This window comes from Somniosus microcephalus, unplaced genomic scaffold (genome assembly GCF_052327205.1).
Source record: "Somniosus microcephalus isolate GS21.2 unplaced genomic scaffold, FLI_Smic_1.0 unresolved_chr2, whole genome shotgun sequence".
Lineage (NCBI taxonomy): Eukaryota > Metazoa > Chordata > Chondrichthyes > Squaliformes > Somniosidae > Somniosus > Somniosus microcephalus.
The window spans coordinates 62,313,237-62,334,665 of record NW_028225180.1 but is presented as its reverse complement, the minus strand read 5'-3'; the positions used below and the strand labels follow the sequence as shown (position 1 = coordinate 62,334,665).

The window sequence follows — 21,429 nt, the reverse complement described above, 5'->3', positions numbered from 1 at the left end:
GGGCTTTTATGACCGCTTCAATTTTTTCAGGTGACTTATGCAACCCTTCATTATTAATTATGTGGCCACAATATGATATCTGATTTTGGAAAAATTCGCACTTGGGGAAATTCGCTCGTAGGCCCCGTTCTTTCAGCCTAGTGAGCACCTGCTCCAAATTGGCAGGGTGCTCGTTGTCGTTTTCTCCTGTTACAAGGATGTCGTCTAGGTAGCATTGAGTCCCCGGAATCCCTTGCAGGACTTGCTCCATAGCTCTTTGCCAGATAGCTGGAGCTGATGCTACTCCAAAAACCAGTCGATTGTACTGGTACAGGCCTTTGTGTGTGTTTATCGTGAGATACTTTTTAGAGGCCTCCTCAACCTCCATCTGTAGATATGCCTGTGCCAAGTCAATTTTGGTGAAACGTTTCCCTCCGGATAGTGAGGCGAAAATATCTTCTATCCTCGGAAGAGGATACTGTACTGTGTGAAGGACCGGGTTTACAGTCACCTTGAAGTCACCACAGATGCGAATCTTTCTCTGTTCTTCAGATTTATCTTTATTCAATGCTTTTTTCATGACTGGAACGATGGGTGTTGCCCATTTGCTCCAATCTATTTTGGATAATATGCCTGCTTTTTCCAAATTCTCCAGCTCTGCCTCGACTGCTGGACGTATTGCGTATGGCACCCGTCTTGCCTTAAAAAAATTGGGATTTGCTGCATCTTCCACTTTTATTGAGGCGGTGATGCCTTTCAAGGTTCCTAGTTTCTCTTGAAACACTTCTTTGGCGTTGGTCAATATGTCTTTTAATCGTTCAGGTATGATGTCATCATTGTTTTTTTCCTTTCTGGTCACCGTCAGTGCCTGAATGGAGTGCCAGTCTAAACGTATCTTTCTGATCCATTCACGTCCCAACAACGGTGGTCCACCATCTTGTAGAATCTATAAATACAACTTTTGTATTTCTTTGCTGTTGTATACAACAGACACCCTTATTTTTCCTTTGGGGTACACATTCTGCCCCGTATATGTTTTTAAGATAATGGATGTGTCTTTTAGAGATATATGCGAAAATAGCCTCTCGTAATCCCGTCGATTTATTACGGTTAGAGCTGATCCTGTATCTAGCTCCATTTTAACTGGGGACCCTGCTATTGTGAGGGTAACCCAAATGGTTTGGTAATCATCTTTGGCAAGTACATTATGTAATTTGAGACAGCTTAGCCTCTTGTTTTCGAAGTTGCTATCGCTCTTCTGGTCTTCGGAGCTACTGTCCATCATCATTTGTACCTTCCTGTACTTTTCTTTATTGATTTTTTTTTTTTCCGTCTGTGGATTTATTTTGTCCAGATCGGCATACCCGTGCAATGTGTCCAATCTTTCCGCATCGCCTGCATGCTTTGTCCTTGAACCAGCTGTCCCTCTGGTTATGGGTGGATCTGCCGCAGCGATAACATCTTTCAAAACCCTGTCATTTCATGGGTGCCGAAGTCCTGTGTCTTTTGTTGTATCTCTGCAGCTCCTTTTGCTGCTGCTTCGTATGATACAGCCATACTGAAAGCTTTGTCCAATGTTAAATCTTTTTCAGAAAGCAGCCTTTTTTGTGTTCCTTCACTTAAGAGACCGGAAACGAATTTGTCTCGAAGATAATCCGATAGCCCTGCCCCGAATTGGCAGTACTTTGATAGATTTCTTAATTCGGTTAAGTAATCAGTGTTACTTTCATTCTTGTGTTGATTTCTCTTGAAGAATTTGAATCGTTCTGCTATCAGCAGCGGTGTTTGGTTTAAGTGCTCCTGCAGGGTATCAACAATTTCTTTAAAATTCTTGTCCTTTGGTTTGGCTGGAGTGATTAAATTTCATAACAGCCCGTATGCCTTTGCGCCCATTAAGTTCAGAAGTACTGAAGCTTATTTTTAATCTTCTATTCCATTTGCAGTGCAATATACCTCTACTCTTTCCAGGAATGTGGTCCAATCCTCTATTTCGCTATCAAAAGCATCAATATTGCCAGACTTAGGCATTTCAGAAAAGAAATGGCGCTTCCCGCGCTTTTTTATCTTTTCTGTAGCAAAGATATGGCGCTTCCGGCGCTTTCCCGCCGCTGCTGCCGATAACAACGCTGTTTACTGCGGTTTCCGTTCATTTTTTTTGTTTTTTTTTGTTTACTGTTGGAGACTCGTTCCCGCCGGAGTTTCTCTCCAGGTCTGAATGCTGACCTGCTTGCCGCACCGGCCGTCTCCCGAGTGCTCCATCCCAGTCCGTTATTGCTTGCCTCCGATTTCGCTGCCTGTCCCACCTGTAGAGCCAGTCGCTGGAGCCCCAGCCTGGCGCCTAGGAAGGATTAGCGCAGTACCTGCCACCAGCTTGGCCAGCTGGTGAAACCACAGCTTCTCTCACTTCCTTGAGTCTTCTGGACGCCCGAGGAATCGATGTCCTTGAGGTTTTTCCGAATTGCAGGTAAGTCCGTTTCCACTTCATCGCCACTGTAGTGTCCGTGCATTGTTAAAGACACTGAAGACAGGAGTTGGTTCATAGGTATTTACTAAGCAAAGTCTGGGGGGGGTTTCTAACGGATATACACAATATACAGGCTTATATAGCCCGAGTGGCAATTACCATCATTACAGCACACCTGTGGCTCTTAAAGGCACATACACCACAAAGGTCTCTAATTTAGAGCAAGTAGTGTTTAAAGGGAAGTAAGGTCCCTAGTGTATGTAATATTCTTTAATTTAAAGGAAGCAAAGGGAGTAAATTAAGGTTAGGACAAGACAGGGCAGCTCAGCAACGTGAAGAGCTCCTCCTGTGTTATGTGGGGAGTCAGGGACACTTTCGGTGTCCAGGGCGAACACATGTGCAGGAAGTGTCTCCAGCTGCAGCTACTCTAAATCTGCGTTTCGGAGCTGGAGCTGCGGTTGGAGTCACTATGGCGCATCCGCAAAGCAGAGATCTTCGTGGATAGCACGTTTAACAAGGGGGTCACACCGTAGGTAAATAGTGTACAGGCAGACAGGAAAAGGGTGACCACCAGACAGAGTAAAAGAAATAGGAAGGTGGTGCAGGAGTCCCCTGGGTCCATCTCCCTCGCCAACAGATTTTCCGTTCTGGATACTGATGGGGGAGATGGTTTCTCATGGGAATGCAGCAAGAGCTAAGTCCATGGCACTACGAGTGGCTCAGCTGGGGAGGAAAAAGAGTGGGAGAGCAATACTGATAGGGGATTCTATCATAAGGGGAACAGATAGACGTTTGTGTGGCCGCAGATGTGACTCCAGGATGGTATGTTGCCTCCCTGGTGCCAGGGTCACGGATGGCACTGAACAGCTGCAGGGCATTCTGAAGGGGGAGGGCAAACGGTCAGAGGTCGTAGTTCACATTGATACCAACAACATAGGTAGAAAGAGGGATGAGGTCCTGCAACAAGAACTTAGGGAGCTATGTAGCAGATTAAAAAGCAGGATCACAAAGGTTGTAATCTCTGAATTACTCCTCGTGCCACGTGCTAGTGAATATAGGAATAGGAGGATAGATCTTCACTGCACGTCAATTAGAAGAGAAATGCAGGGAACAGCACCAACCACTGCACATGGCCTTCTTGGATCTCACAAAGGCCTTCGACACTGTCAACCGTGAAGGATTATGGAGTGTCCTCCTCAAATTCGGCTGCCATCAAAAGTTTGTCACTATCCTCCACCTGCTTCACGACGGCATGCAAGCCATGACCCTGACCAACGGTTCCACCACAGACCCAATTCACATACGAACTGGGGTCATCGCACCAACGCTCTTCTCAATCTTCCTTGCTGCAATGTTCCATCTCACCCTCAGTAAGCTCCTCACTGGAGTGGAGCTAATTTACAGAACAAACGGGAAACTGTTCAAACTCTGTCGCCTCCAGTCCAGATCCAAGGTCGGCCCATCCTCTGTCGTCGAATTACAATATGCAGACGATGCTTGCATCTGCGCTCACTCGGAGGTCGAACTCCAAACCATCGTAAACACCTTCACCGAAGCATACGAGTACATGGGCCTTACACTAAACATCCGTAAGACAAAGGTTCGCTACCAACCTGCCCCCGCCACACAGTGCTGCCCCCCGATAATCAAAATCCACGACAAGGCCTTGGACAACGTTGGCCACTTTCCATAGCATGGGAGCCTATTGTCAACAAGAGCAGACGTCAACGACGAAGTCCAGCACTGCCTTCAGTGTGCCAGTACAGCCTTCAGTCGCCTGAGGAAGAAAGTGTTTGAAGACCAGGACCTCAAACCCGGCAGTAAGCTCATGGTCTACAGTGGAGCAGTGATACCTGCCTTGCTGTATGCCTCAGAGACATGGACCATGTACAGCAGGCACCTCAAAGCACTGGAGAGGTACCACCAACGCTGCCTCCGCAAGATCCTGCAAATCCATTAGCAGGATAGGTGCACCAACGTCAGTGTTCTTGCTCAGGCCAACATCGAAGCTCTGACCACGCTCAATCAGCTCCGATGGACGGGTCACATTGTCTGCATGCCCGATACGAGGCTCCCAAAACAAGCGCTCTACTTGGAGCTCCGGCACGGCAAGAGAGCCCCAGGTGGGCAGAGGTAACGCTTCAAGTACACCCTCAAAGCCTCCTTGAAAAAGTGTAACATCCCCACTGACACCTGGGAATCCCTGGCCCAAGACCGCACAAAGTGGAGGAGAAGCATTCGGGAAGGCGCCGAACACCTCGAGTCTCTACACCGGGAGCAAGTGGAAGCCAAGCGCAGGCACCCCACCCACCCGCACCATCAACCACCATCTGCCCCACCTGTGACAGAGACTGTAGGTCCCGGATTGGACTCATCAGTCACCTGCGAGCTCATTTTTAATGTGGAAGCAAGTCATCCTCGGTTCCGAGGAACTGCCTGCCTAAGAGGAGGATAGAGAAGATGAATGCGTGGCTAAAGAGTTGGTGCAGGAGGGAGGGCTTTAATTTCCTGGATCACTGGGTCTGCTTCTGGGGAAGGTGGGACCTGTACAAGTTGGACGGGTTGCACCTGTACCGGAACGGGATCAACATCCTTGCGGGGAGGTTTGCTGATGCTGTTGGGGGTGATTAAACTAACTTGGCAGGGGAATGGGATACGAAGTGGAGCTATAGTAGGGGGTGATGCACAGCCAAATATAGAGGAAAAAGCAAGTTAGCCTGGAAGGCAGAGCAAATATGCAACGGCATAAGGGAGTATGGCAAGGCTGGATGACATTTATTTAATGCAAGGAGACTTGCGAGTAAGGCAGATGAATTGAAAGTGTTGATGAACACATCGGAGTATGATATTGTTGCTATCACAGAGACATGGTGGAGGGAGGGGCAGGACTGGCAGCTCAATATTCCGGGGTATAGAATCTTCAGGCGAGACAGAGCGTGGTGCAAAAGAGAAGGGGATGTTGCAATATTAATCAAGGAGTCAATTATTTCTGTAAGGAGGGATGATATCTCAGCAGCTTCCTCTAATGAGGCCATATGGGTAGAACTTAAAAACAAAAAGGGGGCAAGCACTTTGCTGGGAGTGTACTATTGGCCCGCAAACAGTCAGGGGGAGATAGAGGAACAGATATGGAGGCAAATCTCTGAGAAGTGTAGAAATAATAGGGTAATTATAGTGGGGGATTTCAACATCCCCAATATTAACTGGGATAGTCAGAGTGTGAAAGGCTTACAGGGTGCAGAATTCTTAAAGTGCATCCAGGAGAGCTTTATGAGCCAGCATGTAGATCCTACAAGAGAGGGGGCGGTACTGGACCTAATTCTAGGGAATGTGGCCAGGCAAGTGGTAGAAGTGTCAGGAGGAGAGCATTTTGGTGACAGTGAGCATAATTCGATGAGATTTAAGGTAGTCATGGAAAAGGACAAAGGTGGACCGGAAATAAAAGTTCTAAATTGGGGGAATGCCTATTTTAATATGATAAAGGCACGATCTGGTCAAAGTGGACTGGGATCAGCTACTTGTAAGAAAATCCACATCAGAGCAGTGGGAGTCTTTCAGAAAGGAAATAAGAGAGTACAACACCAACATGTTCCCGTAAAGGTCAAGGGTGGGACAAACAAGCCCAGGGAACCCTGGATGTCAAGGGATATACAAGAATGGATTAGAAAAAAAAGGGAGGCTTTTGGCAGATACAAAGTGTAAAGATCAATAACATGTCATTCTATAGTGGACACTAGGTGGAGCCGTAGAGCTGCATATAGCTCTATGTAAAAGACTACACTACCCAGCTGTACATATATTAAGACATTACCCATGAGGCACTAGGTTGCCCACAATGCAGCAGTCAAGATGGAAGCCTCTACAGATACTGTACCTAGTCCACATGTGCCCAATAAAAGGTCTAGCAAAAGCTAGCTGTGTTCCTAATAAGAATGTCTATTTATTAATGAACATAACATGGTACCAGGATGGTGAAGATCTGCTGAAAATTGTGAAAAGCGAAATGGAGAATTTGAAGCCACCAGAGCGTTTGAAACTCACAGGAAAATCAACTACAATTGGCAGATTTTAAACAACAATTCGAAATCTACATTGCAGCCATCGGATTCGGTACGAAGCCAGATGCAAGGAAGATAGCGTTGCTGCTTACGGTTGCAGGCCCACAGGCGATAGAGGTATTTAATACATTTGCATTTAATCCAGAGGAGAACAGAGGAAAATTAGACGATGTGCTACAGAAATTTGATGCACATTGCTCTCCCAAAAAGAATGAGACCTATGAAAGATACATCTTCTGTTCTCGGACACAGCAGCAAAATGAGACTTTTGATAGCTTCATAACTGATCTGAAACTGAAAGCACAGAGATGTAATTTCTCTGAGCTCAAAGCATCCATGATTCGTGACCAGATTGTGTTTGGTATTCATGATAAAACAAGTCAGGGAACGTCTGTTGAGAGAAACCGAACTAAATTTGGAAAATGCGGTGAAAATATGCCAAGCCAGCGAGCTAGCTCGAAAGCACGCGAAGACTTTCAGTGAAATCAATAATGATGCGATTGTAATGAGTGATAATGCTGCTGTCGTTGCTGTGTCCTACAAGGGGAAGAAACGTGGGCAGAACAGAAATGAAAAGCAATCGGAGGATGAAATTTTTAATTGTAAATGCTGTGGTTACAAACACCAGTTAAGACAATGCCCAGCGTTTGGAAAAATGTGCAGAAGGTGTAATGGAAAGAATCACTTTGCCAAACAATGCTTTTCAAAAGTAAAAACAACGAAAGGGCAACAAGTTAATGATTGAGGACACTGATTTAAGTGAGACATTTTTTGTGTGTTCACTATGGAGAAGGATGATTTAGACATAGAAATCAGGCAGGGGGATTGTGATATACTTGAAGAATTAAGTATTGAGAGAGGAGGTACTAGCGGTTTTAGCAGGCCTAAAAGTGGATAAATCCCCAGCCCAGACAAGATGTATCTCAGGCTGCTGTGAGAGAAAGGGGGGGAGATTGCAGGGGCTCTGACACAAATTTTCAGACCCTCTCTGGCCACAGGGGAGGTGCCAGAGTACTGGAGGACAGCTAACGTAGTACCATTATTCAAGAAGGGTAGTAGGGATAAACCAGGGAATTACAGGCCAGTGAGCCTAACATCAGTGGTAGGGAAAATATTCGAAAAAATTTTGAGGGACAGAATTAGACTCCAGTTGGAGAGGCAAGGATTAATCAAAGATAGTCAGCATGGCTTTGTCAGGGGGAGATCATGTCTAACCAATTTGACTGAATTTTTCAAGGGGGTGACTAGGTGCCTGGATGAGGGTAGTGCAGTTCATGTAGTCTACATGGACTTCAGTAAGGTTTTTAACAAATCCCGCATGGGAGACTGGTCAAGAAAATAGGAGCCCATGGGATCCAGGGCAATTTGGCACATTGGATCCAAAATTGGCTTAGCAACATAGAAACATAGAAGATAGGAGCAGGAGTAGGCCATTCGGCCCTCGAGCCTGCTCCACCATTCAATGAGATCATGGCTGATCATCCAAATTCAGTACACTGTCCCTGCTTTCTCCCCATATCCCTTGATCCCTTTAGCCTTAAGAAATATATCTAACTCCTTCTTGAATATATTTAATGAATTGGCCTCAACTGCCTTCTGAGGTAGAGAGTTCCACAGGTTCACCACTCTCCGGGTGAAGAAATTCCTCCTCATTTCAGTCCTAAATGGATTACCCCTTATCCTTAGACTGTGACCCCTGGTTCTGGACTCCTCCGCCATCGGGAACATCCTTCCTGAATCTAGCCTGCCTAGACCTGTTAGAATTTTATAATTTTCAATGAGATCCCCTCTCAATCTTCTAAACTCTAGCGAATATAAGCCTGATTGACTCAATCTCTCTTCATACGTCATTCCTGCCATCCCAGGTATCAGTCTGGTGAATCTTCGCTGCACTCCCTCCATTGCAAGAACATCCTTCCTCAGATAAGGCGACCAAAACTGCACACAACAGTCAATGTATGGTCTCACCAAGGCCCTGTACAACTGCAGGAAGACTTCCTTGCTTCTGTACTCGAATCCTATCGCTATGAAGGCCAACATGCCATTTGCCTTCTTAACCGCCTGCTGCACCTGCATGCTTACCTTCAGCGACTGGTGCACAAGGACACACAGGTCTCGTTGCACTTCCCCTTTTCCCAATCTATTGCGGTTCAGATAATAATCTGTCTTCCTGTTTTTGCCACCAAAGTGGATAACCTCGCATTTATCCACCTTACAGTGCATCTGCCATGCATTTGCCCAATCACCCAGCCTGTCCAAATCATACTGGAGTTTCTCTGCATCCTCCTCACAGCACACACGCCCACCCAGCTTTGTGTCGGCTGCAAACTTGGAGATATTACATCTAGTTCCCTCGTCTAAATCATTAGTTATATATTGTGAATAGCTGGGGTCCTAGCAGCGATCCCTGCGGTACCCCACTAGTCACTGCCTGACACTCGGAAAAAGACCTGTTTATTCCAACACTTTGCTTCCTGTCTGCCAACCAGTTCTTTATCCAAGTCAGTACCTTACCCCCAATCCCATGTGCTTTAACTTTGCACGCCAATCTCTTCGGCAGGACCTTATCGAAAGCCTTCTGAAAGTCCATACACATCCCATTCACTAGATCTCCCTTATCTATTCTAACAGTTACATCCTCAAAAAATTCCAGTAGATTAGGCAAGCATGATTTACCTTTTGTAAATCCATGTTGACTTTGTCCAATCCTCATAGAGTCATAGAGTCATAGAGTTTTACAGCACAGAAAGAGGCCCTTCGGCCCATCGTGTCTGCACCGCCCATCCATCCCAGTCCAGTCTAATCCCATTTTCCAGCATTTGGTCCATAGCCTTGTATGCAATGGCATTTCAAGTGCTCATCCAAATGCTTCGTGAATGTTGTGAGGGTTCCTGCCTCTACCACCCTTTCAGGCATTGAGTTCCACATTCCAACCATCCTCTGGGTGAAAAAGTTCCTTCTCAAATCCCCTCTAAATCTCCTGCCCCTTACCCTGAATCTATGCCCCCTTGTTATTGACCCCCCTACTATGGGGAAATGTTCCTCTTTGTCTACCCTATCTATGCCCCTCATCATTTTGTACACCTCAATCAGATCCCCCCTCAGCCTTCTTTGCTCCAAGGAAAACAAACCCAGCCTGTTTAGTCTTTCTTCATAGCTGAGGTGCTCCATCCCAGGTAACATCCTGGTGAATCTTCTCTGCACCCTCTCCAAGGCAATCACATCGGTCCTATACTGAGGCGACCAGAACTGCACACAGTACTCCAGCTGTGGCCTCAACAGCGTTTTGTACAGCTCCATCACAACCTCCCTGCTCTTATATTCTATGCCTCGGCTAATGAAGGCAAGTATCCCATATGCCTTTTTAACCACCTTATCTAACTGTTCCACTGCTTTCAGGGTTCTATGTACATGTACACCAAGGTCCCTCTGACCCTCTGTACTTCCTAGGGTCCTACCACTCATTGTGTGTTCCCTTGCCTTATTTGTCCGTCCAAAATGCACCACCTCGCACTTTTCAGGGTTAAATTCCATTTGCCACTTTTCCGCCCATCTGACCAACCCGTTTATATCGTCCTGTAGCCTGAGGCTTTCCTCCTCGCAATTTACCACCCCACCAATTTTCGTGTCATCTGCGAACTTACTGATCATACCTTTCACATTCTCATCCAAATAATTTATGTAGATCACAAACAACAAGGGACCCAGCACCGATCCCTGAGGTACCCCACTGGACACAGGTTTCCAGTCACAAAAGCAACCTTCGACCATCACCCTCTGCCTCCTGCCACTCAGCCAGTTTAGGAACCAACGCGCCAAGGCACCCTGGATCCCATAGGCTCTTACATTCTTGACTAGTCTCCTATGCGGGACTTTGTCAAAAGCTTTACTGAAGTCCATGTAAACCACATCCACAGCAATTCCCTCATCCACCCCCTAGTCACCCCCCTCGAAAAATTCAATCAGATTTGTCAGACATGTTTTACCCTTGACAAAGCCATGCAGACTATCCCCGATTAATCCTTGCCTCTCCAAGTGTATACTAATTTTGTCCCTCAAAATTTTTTCCAATAATTTCCCTAACACAGATGTTAGGCTCACTGGCCTATAATTCACTGGTTTATCCCTGCTACCCTTCTTGTATAATGGTACAACATTAGCTGTTCTCCAGTCCTCTGGTACATCCCCTGTGACCAGAGAGGTTCTCAAAATTTGTGTCAGAGCCCCTGCAATCTCCTGCTTTGCCTCCCACAGCATCCTGGGATACATCTCGTCCGGGCCTGGGGATTTATCCACTTTTGGCCTGCTAAAATCGCTAGCAGCTCCTCCCTCTCGATGCTAATATGTTCAAGTATATCACAGTCCCCTTGCCCGAATTCTATGTCTGCATCGTCTTTCTCCACAGTGAACACAGATGCAAAAAATTCATTTAAAACCCCGCCTACATCATCTGGCTCTACACACAGATTGCCACTTTCGTCCCTAATGGGCCCTACCCTTTCCCTGGTTATCCTCTTGCCCTTAATATACTTATAAAACATCTTAGGATTTTCCTTTATTTTGCTCGCCAGTGTTATTTTATGGCCCCTCCTGGCCCTCCTAATTTCTTTTTTAAGTATGTCCCTGCACTTTTATATTCCTCTAGGGCTTCTTCCGTCTTTAGTCTTTTGTAACTGCCAAAAGCCCCCCTTTTATTTCTAATGCATTTTTGTATATCCCTTGTCATCCAAGGTTCCCTTTGCTTGTTGGTCCCACTCTTGACCTTTACAGGAACATGTTGGCGTTGTACTCTCTCTATTTCCCTTCTGAAAGTCTCCCACTGTTTTGTTGAGGATTTTCCTATAAGTAGCTGCTCCCCGTCCACTTTGGCCAGATCCTGCCTTATCATATTAAAATCGGCCTTCCCCCAATTTCCGGGCCGTCTTTGTCTTTTTCCATGACCACCTTAAATCTCACCGAATTATGGTCACTGTCGCCAAAATGCTCTCCTACTGATACTTCCACCACTTGCCCGGCTACATTCCCCAGAATTAGGTCCAGTACCGCCCCCTCTCTTGTAGGATTTTCTACATGTTGGCTCAAAAAGCTCTCCTGGATGCACTTTAAGAATTCTGCACCCTCTAAGCCGTTCACACTCTGACTATCCCAATTTATATTGGGGAAGTTGAAATCCCCCACTATTATTACCCTATTATTTTCGCACTTCTCTGAGATTTGCCATCATCAAAGACCCTACCCACCCCAGCCACAGTCTGTTCGCCCTCCTACCACCTGGAAGACGCTACAGATGCATTCGCACCCGTACGACCAGATTTAGGAACAGCTTCTTTCCCAGGGCTGTCATCCTACTGAACTCCACAAATAAACACTAAAGCCTGCACATCTGCCAATGCACTTTATTATGGTCATATTAATGCTAATATATATGTACAAATGTATGTTGAAATGTTTAAGTGTCCTAATCCAAATTGTACACTCTCAGGAGCCGCAAGCCTACATTTCGTTGTACTGCACTTGTGCACTAACAATGACAATAAAAGTTGATTTGATTTTTTGATTTGATATCTGTTCCTCTATCTCCCCCTGACTGTTTGGGGGCATATAGTACACTCCCAGCAAAGTGCTTGCCCCCTTTTTTTTTTTAAGTTCTACACATATGGCCTCATTAGAGGAACCCGCTAATATATCGTCCCTCCTTAGAGCAGTAATTGACTCCTTAATTAATATTGCAACACCCCCTCCCCTTTTACACCCCCCTCTGTCTCGCCTGAAGATTCTATACCCCGGAATATTGAGCTGCCAGTCATGACCCTCCCTCAACCATGTCTCCGTGATAGCAACAATATCGTACTCCCATGTGTTCAACAACAACTTCAGTTCATCCACCTTATTTGTAAGATTCCTTGCATTAAAATATATGCCTTCCAGCCCTGCCATATTCCTTTATGCCTTCACATATTTGCTCTGCCTTCCCAGCTGACTTGTTTTTTCCTCTGTATTTGGTTGTAAATCACCCCCTACTATAGCTCCACTCTGTACCCCATCCCCCTGCCAAGTTAGTTTATACCCCCCCCGGCAGTGCTAGCAATCCTCCCCGCAAGGATATTGGTTCCCCTCTGGTTCAGGTGTAAACCGTTCGACTTGTACAAGTCCCACCTTTCCCAGAAGCAGAGCCAGTGATCCAGGAAACTAAAGCCCTCCCCCCTGCACCATCCCTTTAGCCACGCATTCATCTGTTCTATCTTCCTATTCCTATTCCCACTAGCACGTGGCACCGGGAGTAATCCAGAGATTACAACCTTTGAGGTCCTGTTCTTTAATCCTTCACCTAGCTCCCTAAATTCTTGCTGCAGGACCTCATCCCTCTTTTTACCTCTGTCGTTGGTACCAATGTGGACCACGACCTCTGGCTGTTCACCCTCCCCCTCCAGAATGCCCTGCAGCCGCTCAGTGATATCCTTGACCCTGTCACTGTTCTCCAAGTGCTCTGCTATTACATCTTTTATAATGGACTCTGCCATTTTCCCCACTACCGATGTCAGGCTTACAAGTCTATAATTCCCCGTTTTCTCTCTAACACCTTTTTTAAATAGTGGGGTTACATTAGCTAGCCTCCAATCCATGGGAACTATTCCAGAATCTGTAGAATATTGGAAGATGAGCCGCAATGCATCTACTATTTCTAGGGCCACTTCCTTAAGTCCCCTAGGATGTAAATTATCAGGCCCTGGGAATTTGTCAGCCTTCAATCCCATCTATTTCTCTAACACCGTTTCCCTACAAATACTGATTTCATTCAATTCCTCCCTCTCATTAGAACCTATGTTCCCCGAAATCTCTGGAAGGTTATTTGTGTTCTCCTTTGTGAAGACAGAACCAAAGTATGTATTTAATTGTTCTGCCATTTCTTTGTTCCCCAGTATAAATTCCCCTGATTCTGACTGCAAGGGACCTACGCTTCACTTTACAAATCTTTTTCGCTTCACATATCTATAGAAGCTTTTACAGTCAGTTTTTATGTTCCCAGCAAGCTTACTCTCAGATTCTACTTTCCCCCTCTTAATTAATCCCTTTGTCCTCCTTTGCTGAATCCTAAACTGCTCCCAATCCTCAGTTTTGCAGCTTTTTCTGGCCAATTTATATGTCCTCCCCTTGGATCTTATGCTATCCCTAATTTCCCTTGTTAGCCACGGTTGAGTCAGCTTTTTTGTTTTATTTTTATGCCAAACAGAGATGTACAAATTCTGTAGTACATCCATGTGATCTTTAAATGTTTGCCATTGCCTATCCACCGTCAACCCTTTAAGTAACATTCCCCAGTCCATCCTAGTCAACTTGCGCCTCATACCATCGTAGTTTCCTTTATTTAAATTCAGGACCCTAGTCTCTGAGTCAACTCGTTCACTCTCCAACTTAATGAAAAATTCTATCACATTATGATTGCTCCTCCCCAAGGGGCCTCGCACAACAACATTGCTAATTAATCCTCTCATTACATAATAACCAGACTAAGATGGCCTGATCTCGAGTTGGCGCCTCGACATATTGGTGCAGGAAACCATCCTGTATACACTCTAGGAATTCCTCCTCCACAGTATTGTTACTAATTTGGTTAGCCCATTCTATATGTCGATTAAAGTCACCCATGATAACTGCTGTGCCCATATTGCATGCATCTCTAAATTCCCGTTTAATGCCATCCCCAACCTCAGCATTACTGTTTGGGGGTCTGTATACAACTCCCACTAATGTTTTCTGTCCCTTGGTATTTCTCAGCTCTACCCATACAGATTCCACAACATCAGAGCTAATATTCTTACTTACTATTGTGTTAATCTCCTCTTTAACCAGCAATGCTACCCCACGTCGTCTTCCTTTTTGCCTGTCCTTCTGGAATATTGAATACCCCTCGATGTTGAATTCCCAGCCTTGGTCACCCTGGAGCAATGTCTCCGTAATTCCAATTACATCATATCCATTTACATCTATTTGCACAGCTAATTCATCCACGTTATTACGAATGCTCCTCGCATTAAGACACAAAGCCTTCAGGCTTGTTTTTTTAACACTTAGTCATTTTGGAATTATTATTTACTGTAGCCCTGTTTGTTTTACACCCTTGATTTCTCTGGCATCCACTTTTGCTTTTCTCCTTCCTGTCTTTTGTTTCTATCCTTGCTACCCTTTCCTCTGTCTCCCTGCAGAGGTTTCCAACCCCCTGCCATTTTAGTTTAAACCCTCCCCCAGAGCACTAGCAAACACTCCCCCAAGGACATCGGTCCCGGTCCCGCCGAGGTGCAAACCGTCCAGTTTGTACTGGTCCCACCACCCCCAGAACCGGTTCCAATATCCCAGGAATTTCAATCCCTCCCCCTTGCACCATTCCTCTAGCCACGTATTCATCTGAAATATCCTTCTATGTCTACTCTGACTAGCACATGGCACTGGTAGCAATTCTGAGATTACTACCTTTGAGGTTCTATTTTTTAATTTACCGCCTAACGCCCTATATTCAGCTTTAAGGACCTCATCCCATTTGTTACCTATATCGTTGGTACCTATATGCACGATAACTGGTTGCTCCCCCTCCCCCTCCAGAATGCTCTGCAGCCACCCCGTAACATCGTTGACCCTTGCACCATGGAGGCAACATACCATCCTGGAGTAACAACAGAAAATGATGGAAAAGCTCAGCAGGCCAGGCAACATCCGTGGAGAGAGAAATAGAGTCAACGTTTCAGATCGAAACCCTTCGCCAGGATGGAAAAAACACAGGAAATGAAACAGATTAAAAGGCCAGTTTGGGGGCTGGGATATGGGGATAAAAGAACAAAAGAGACATTAAGAGGTATTCAAAACGAGACGAGATGGCGATAGGACTTGTAAAGAGACAAAAGGCGGCACTAGATTAGGAGTGCAATGCGCTGGCAGAAAGAGAGACAGCTGCCGTGTGGGAGAGAATAAAAGGGGGAACGGCAGAAAACAAAGGTGTGGATAAAAAATATATATAAAAATGTAATAGTGGCAGAGGTAATGATCAGAAATTGTTGAACTCGGTATTAAGTCCGGAAGGCTGTATGGTGCCTCATCGGAAGATGAGGTGCTGTTCCTCGTGCTTAAGCTGGGTTTCCGTGGAACAATGCAAGAGCCCGAGTACGGTGAGGACTGAGTGGGAATGGGGTGCTGAATTAAAATGGCAGGCGACTGGAAGCTCGTGGTCACCCTTACAGACTGAATGGAGGTGTTCCGCAAAGCGGTCACCCAATCTGCGTTTGGTCTCCCCAATGTAGTGGAAACCACATCGTGAGCAGCGAATACAGGATACTAGATTGCAAGAAGTACAAGTAAATCGCTGTTTCACCTGGAAGGGGAGTTTGGAGCCCTGGACAGTGGGAAGGTATAAGAGCAGATGTTGCATCTCCTGCGCTTGCACAGGAAGGTGCTGGGCGAAGGGGAAGGAGTGCTGGGGGTGATAGAGGAGTGGACTAGGGTGTCTCGGAGGGAGCGGTCCCTACGGAATGCTGAAAGGGGAGGGGAGTGGAAGATGCTTTTGGTGGTGGGATCACGTTTGAGGTGGCGGAAATGGTGGAAGATGATCCGTTGAATGTGGAGGCTGGTGGGGTGAAAGGTGAAGACAAGGGGAACCCTATCGTGGTTCCGGGAGGGAGGGGCAGGGGTGAGGGCAGAAGTGCGGGAGATAGAACGGACACGGTCGAGGGCCGTAGAGGGGAATCCTCGGTTGAGGAAAAAGGAAGACATGTCGGAAGCACTGATGTGGAAGGTGGCATCATCAGCGCAGATGCGGCAGAGATGGAGAAACTGGAATAGAGTCCTTACAGGAGGCGGGGTGGGAGGAAGTGTAGTCTAGGTAGCTGTGGGAGTCAGTGGGCTTGTAGTAAATGTTGGTCAATAACCTATCCCCAGAGATGGAGACGGAGAAGTCGAGGAAGGGAAGAGTTGGAGATGGACCATGTGAAGGTGAGGGAAGGGTGGAAAGTGGGGGCAAAGTGAATGAAATTGTCTAGTTCAGGGCGACAGCAGGAAATGGCACTGATACAGTCATCAATGTAATAGAAAAAGAGGTGAGGGGGGGAACCCAAGCAGGACTGGAACAAAGAGTGTTCCACATATCCCACGAAAAGGCAGGAGTAGCTAGGACCCATGCAGGTACCCATAGCAACACCTTTGATTTGGAGGAAATGAGTGGAGTCAAAGGAGAAGCTGTTCAATGTGAGAACAAGTTCAGCCAGGCAGAGGAGGGTGGTGGTGGTGAATGGGGACTAGTTGGGCCCCTGTTCAAGGAAGAATCGGATCGCCCTCAGGCCATCCGGGTGGAGGATGGAGGTGTAGAGGGATTGTACGTCCATGGTGAAAAGGAGGCGGTTGGGGCCAGGAAACTGGAAACTGTTAAAGTGGCGGAGGGCATCAGAAGAGTCGCGGATGTAGGTGGGAAGAGACTGGACAAGGGGAGAACAGATAGAGTCGAGATAGGAAGAGATAAGTTCCGTGGGGCAAGAACAGGCTGAAACGATGGGTCTACCAGGGCAGTCCTGCTTGTGGTTCTTGGGAAGGAGGTAGAAGTGGGCTGTGCGGGGTTGGGGAGCTATGAGGTTGGTGGCCGCGGGGGTGGGGGGGGGAAGATCTCCAGAGGAGATTAGGTCAGTGACAGTCTTGGAAACGGTGGTTTGATGTTCGCTAGTGGGGTCATGGTCCAGGTGGAGGTAGGAGGAGGTGTCGGAGAGTTGGCATTCAGCTTCGACTAGCTAGACATCGGTTCGCCAAACAACAACTGCACCACCCTTGTCAGCAGGTTTAATGACAATGTCGGGTTTGATTTGAGAGAATGGAGTGCTGCAAGTTGAGAGGGAGGTAGGTTGGAGTGAGTGAGGGGAGCAGGGAATTGGAGACGGCCGATGTCACAGCGGCAGTTAGCAATGAAAAGATCTAGAGAGGGTAAGAGTCCAGGGGAAGGGTCCAGGTAGAACGATAATTCTGAAAGCGGGAGAAAGGGTCAGCCATGCGGCGGGAAGAATCCTGGCCAGAGAAGTGAGCATGGAGACGAAGGCAGCGGAAAAAGAGCTCAACATTGTGCCAAGCTCGAAATTCATTGACGCGGGGGCGTAAGGGGATGAACCTCAGGCCTTTGCTGAGGACTGATTGTTCGGAGTCAGGGAAAGGAAGGTCAGAGGGGATAGTGAAAACGCGGCAGGCGGTGAGATTGGGAGAAGGGGGGTCAGAGGAAAGTGAAGGGGAAGAAAGTTCCGGAGGGGCGTTGGTGTTCAAGAGTTGATGAAGCTTGCGACTCTTGCCATCAGAAAGGAAGAAAAAAAGTTTTTTGTTGAAGCGCCGGATGAGTCAATGGATAAAATGGAACCGTGGACCCGGACAGCTTTGAGATAGAGTGCGTCGGTGCTGCTGAAGAGAGAGGTCGAGAGTGTTCATGTGGAGCCGCATGGGGTTGAGCGTGGATCTCAAGATGCGGCGAGAGCAGTAGTTCGAGGAACAATGAATATCTTGGAGACATTTGTAATCCTGGGTGGATCCGAAACACGAAGGGTGGATGTTTAGTTGGATCCACGTGGAATAAATCGGAACCGAAGACAGTTGCTGAGGAAAATTATGTGGCTGTGAAACCGAGTCTTGGCAGATACCTGATCAAACAGGAGAAGGGAAACTCAAAGCAATGAAGATGAACAAGTTTGAAGAGCCAAACGGAGATCTCGTCGAAGAGAAGAGCAGAACTTCTTCAATGTCGGCATTCCTAGAAGAGGTGTGACAGTGAACCAAACACTAGTACGATAGCAAAATACTGCGGATGCTGCAAATCCGAAATAACAACAGAAAATGCTGGAAAAACTCAGCAGGCCAGGCAACATCCTTGGAGAGAGAAATAGAGTCAACGTTTCAGTTCGAAACCCTTCGTCAGGACTGAAGAAACACAGTAAATGAAATAGGTTGAAAGGCCAGTTTGGTGGCTGGGAAATGGGGATGAAAGACAAAAGAGAAGTGAAGAGACAATGGCCCAAAAATTCGGGTCCCCACGCGTGAGGACACGCTGGGTACACACGCACAGGCCCAATGAAAGTGCCGGCTTTGTGCATGCACTGTGCATGCGCGGGAAACCGGAACTTCCGTTCCCTTGAAAGAAGGGGTTGACAGGTGGAATGCATGCGCCGGAGATGCAATGCGTGCGCATCGAATTTCCATTTTTTTTGCAGGTTTCACCGGGAGGGTAAGTCTCCAGCAGTTACACTTTTAAAAAGCAGGCGCAAGTCCTGCTTTTAACAAGGTAAGTGGTGAATTAATTAAAATGAAAACATTTTTTCCACAGGTTTATTATTTTCAAATATTTTAAAGAAAGGTAAGTTCATTTTTAGCCCCGTTAGAAAATGTAATTAATTTTTTCAAACATTTAAATGATTGTTTTAAATAGTTATTTCATGTAATTTATAGTTATTTTAAAAAGGAGATCTTTTTAAAAATGTATTTGATGTTTTAGTTATGTTTTGGAGCTTATAGTGTTTATAGGTTTGACAGCTCTTCCTGTCAAATTTATGAATGAAGCGTTCCCTGCTACCATTGGCTCTCCATGGCCCATGTGATCCCAGGGGACGCTTTGAACTAACTGCACCCCTGGGATACACATGCAATGCATGCCGGCAGTTGGAGGAGGCCCAGGATCGAATACCACGCGGACCAACAACTCAACAGCTGGCGTGCACGGTAAGTGCAGGTCGGAGGCTTGCACCTGCGGGAAGCCTCCGAACCGAATTTCTGGGCCATTAAGAGGTATTCAAAACGAGACGAGATGGTGATAGGACTAGTAAAGAGACAAAAGACAGCTCTAGTTTAAGCTGTGAAATGCGCTGGCAGAGTGAGAGACAGCTGCTGTGTGGGAGAGAAAAAAGGGGGAAGGGCACAAAACAAAGGTGTGGATAAAAAATATATATAAAAATGTAATAGTGGCCGAGGTTCTGATCTGAAATTGTTGAACTCGATATTGAGTCTGGAAGGCTGTAAAGTGCCTAATCGGAAGATGAGGTGCTGTTCCTCGAGCTGGGTTTCCGTGGTAAAATGCAAGAGCCCGAGTATGGTGAGGTCTGAGTGGGAATGGTCCTGTCACCAGTTCGTCTCGGTTTGAATACCTCTTAATGTCTCTTTTGTTCTTTCATCCCCATTTCCCAGCCCCCAAACTGGCCTTTTAATCTGTTTCATTTCCCGTGTTTTTTCAGTCCTGACAAAGTGTTTCGACATGAAACGTTGACTCTATTTCTCTCTCCACGGATGTTGCCTGGCCTGTGAATTTTTCCAGCATTTTCTGTTGTTATTTTGGATTTCCAGCATCCGCAGTATTTTGCTATCGTACCATCCTGGAGTCTCGTTTGTGGCCGCAGAAACACCTATCTATTCCCCTTAATATAGAATCCCCTATCACTATTGCTCTCCCAGTCTTTTTCCTCCTGTCCTGTGCAGCAGAACCACCCATGGTGCCACGAAGTTGGCTGCTGCTGCCTTCCCCCGATTAGCCAGCTCCCTCAACAATATCCAAAGTGTATATCTGTTTGAGAGGGGGATGGCCACAGGGGACCCCTGCACTACTTGCCTGCACCTACTACTCTGCCTGGTGGTGACCCATTCCCTTGCTGCCTGTGTAGCCTTTACCTGCGGTGTGACCAACTCCCTAAACATGCTATCCATGATGTCCTCCGCATCGCGAATGCTCCAGTATGTATCCATTCGCAGCTCCAGCGCCGCAATGTTGTCTGCCAGTAGCTGCAGCTGGATACACTTCCCGCACACATGGTCGTCAGGGACACAGGAAGTGCCATGATTTCCCACATAGCGCAGGAGGACCATGCCATGGGGCCGAGCTGTACTGCCATAACTTACCCTTTAATTAATTTAAATTAATTTAATTCAAATCCATATCATTAATTACACTACAATTAAATGATATACTCAAGGGCACTTGGTTACTAGCACTCCCCGATACACAACAGAGACCTTAGAAACAATAACCACAACAATTAAGACCCTCTAAATTTTATAAACTTTTAATCTTAACTATCAAACTATAGAGTAGTATGAATACTCACCTGGCCCTACTCACCAAATCAGCGGCTTCTTCTTGCCCGCATCACTTTTTGAATCGTGACGTGGCTCCGGAACTTTGCCGCCGCTCTGTGAGATTGGTAAGCCTCAATCAGCTCCCTCCCCTTGTGCTGATGTCACTTTTGAATTCTGACATCACTCTTTGAAAATTCTGCTGGTGCTGAGTTGGTACCACCGCCTCGCCGCTCCTCCCAGGTCTGCACTGCCACCGCTGCTGCTGCTGCTGTGGGGCCTACCTGTGCCTCAGTCTCACTTTATACCGCCGCCGTAAATAAGGTGGCTTAGTGGGCAGGAGGCAGAGGGTGATGGTCAACGGTTGCTTTTGTGACTGGAAGCCTTTGTCCAGTGGTGTACCACAGGGATCGGTGCTGGGACCTTTACGGTTTGTAGTGTACATTAATGATTTAGATATGAATGTAGGAGCTATGATCAGTAAGTTTGCAGATGACACGAAAATTGGTGGAGTGGTAAATAGCGAGGAGGGAAGCCTCAGGCTACAGGACCATATAGACGGGTTGCTCAGATGGGCAGAACAGTAGCAAATGGAATTTACCCCTGAAAAGTGTGAAGTGAAGCATTTTGGGAGGACTAACAAGGCATGGGAATACACGATGAATGGTAGGACCCTAGGAAGGAGAGGGTCAGAGGGATCTTGGTGTGCATGTACATAGATCCCTGAAGGCAGCAGGACAGGTAGATAAGGTGGTTAAAAGGCATATGGGATATTTGCCTTCATTAGCCGAGGCATAGAATATAAGAGCAGGGAGGTTATGATAGAGCTATACAAAACGCTAGTTAGGCCACAGCTGGAATACT

At 46.6% G+C, this 21,429-nt stretch overlaps 1 protein-coding gene across 3 annotated transcripts in view; it reads right to left on the bottom strand.

Moving 5' to 3' along the window:
* The window catches only part of LOC147092721 (NACHT, LRR and PYD domains-containing protein 3-like), a 71,862-nt gene that overhangs the window by 17,104 nt on the left and 33,329 nt on the right, over positions 1-21,429 (bottom strand). The gene's annotated exons all lie outside the window — the stretch shown is intronic.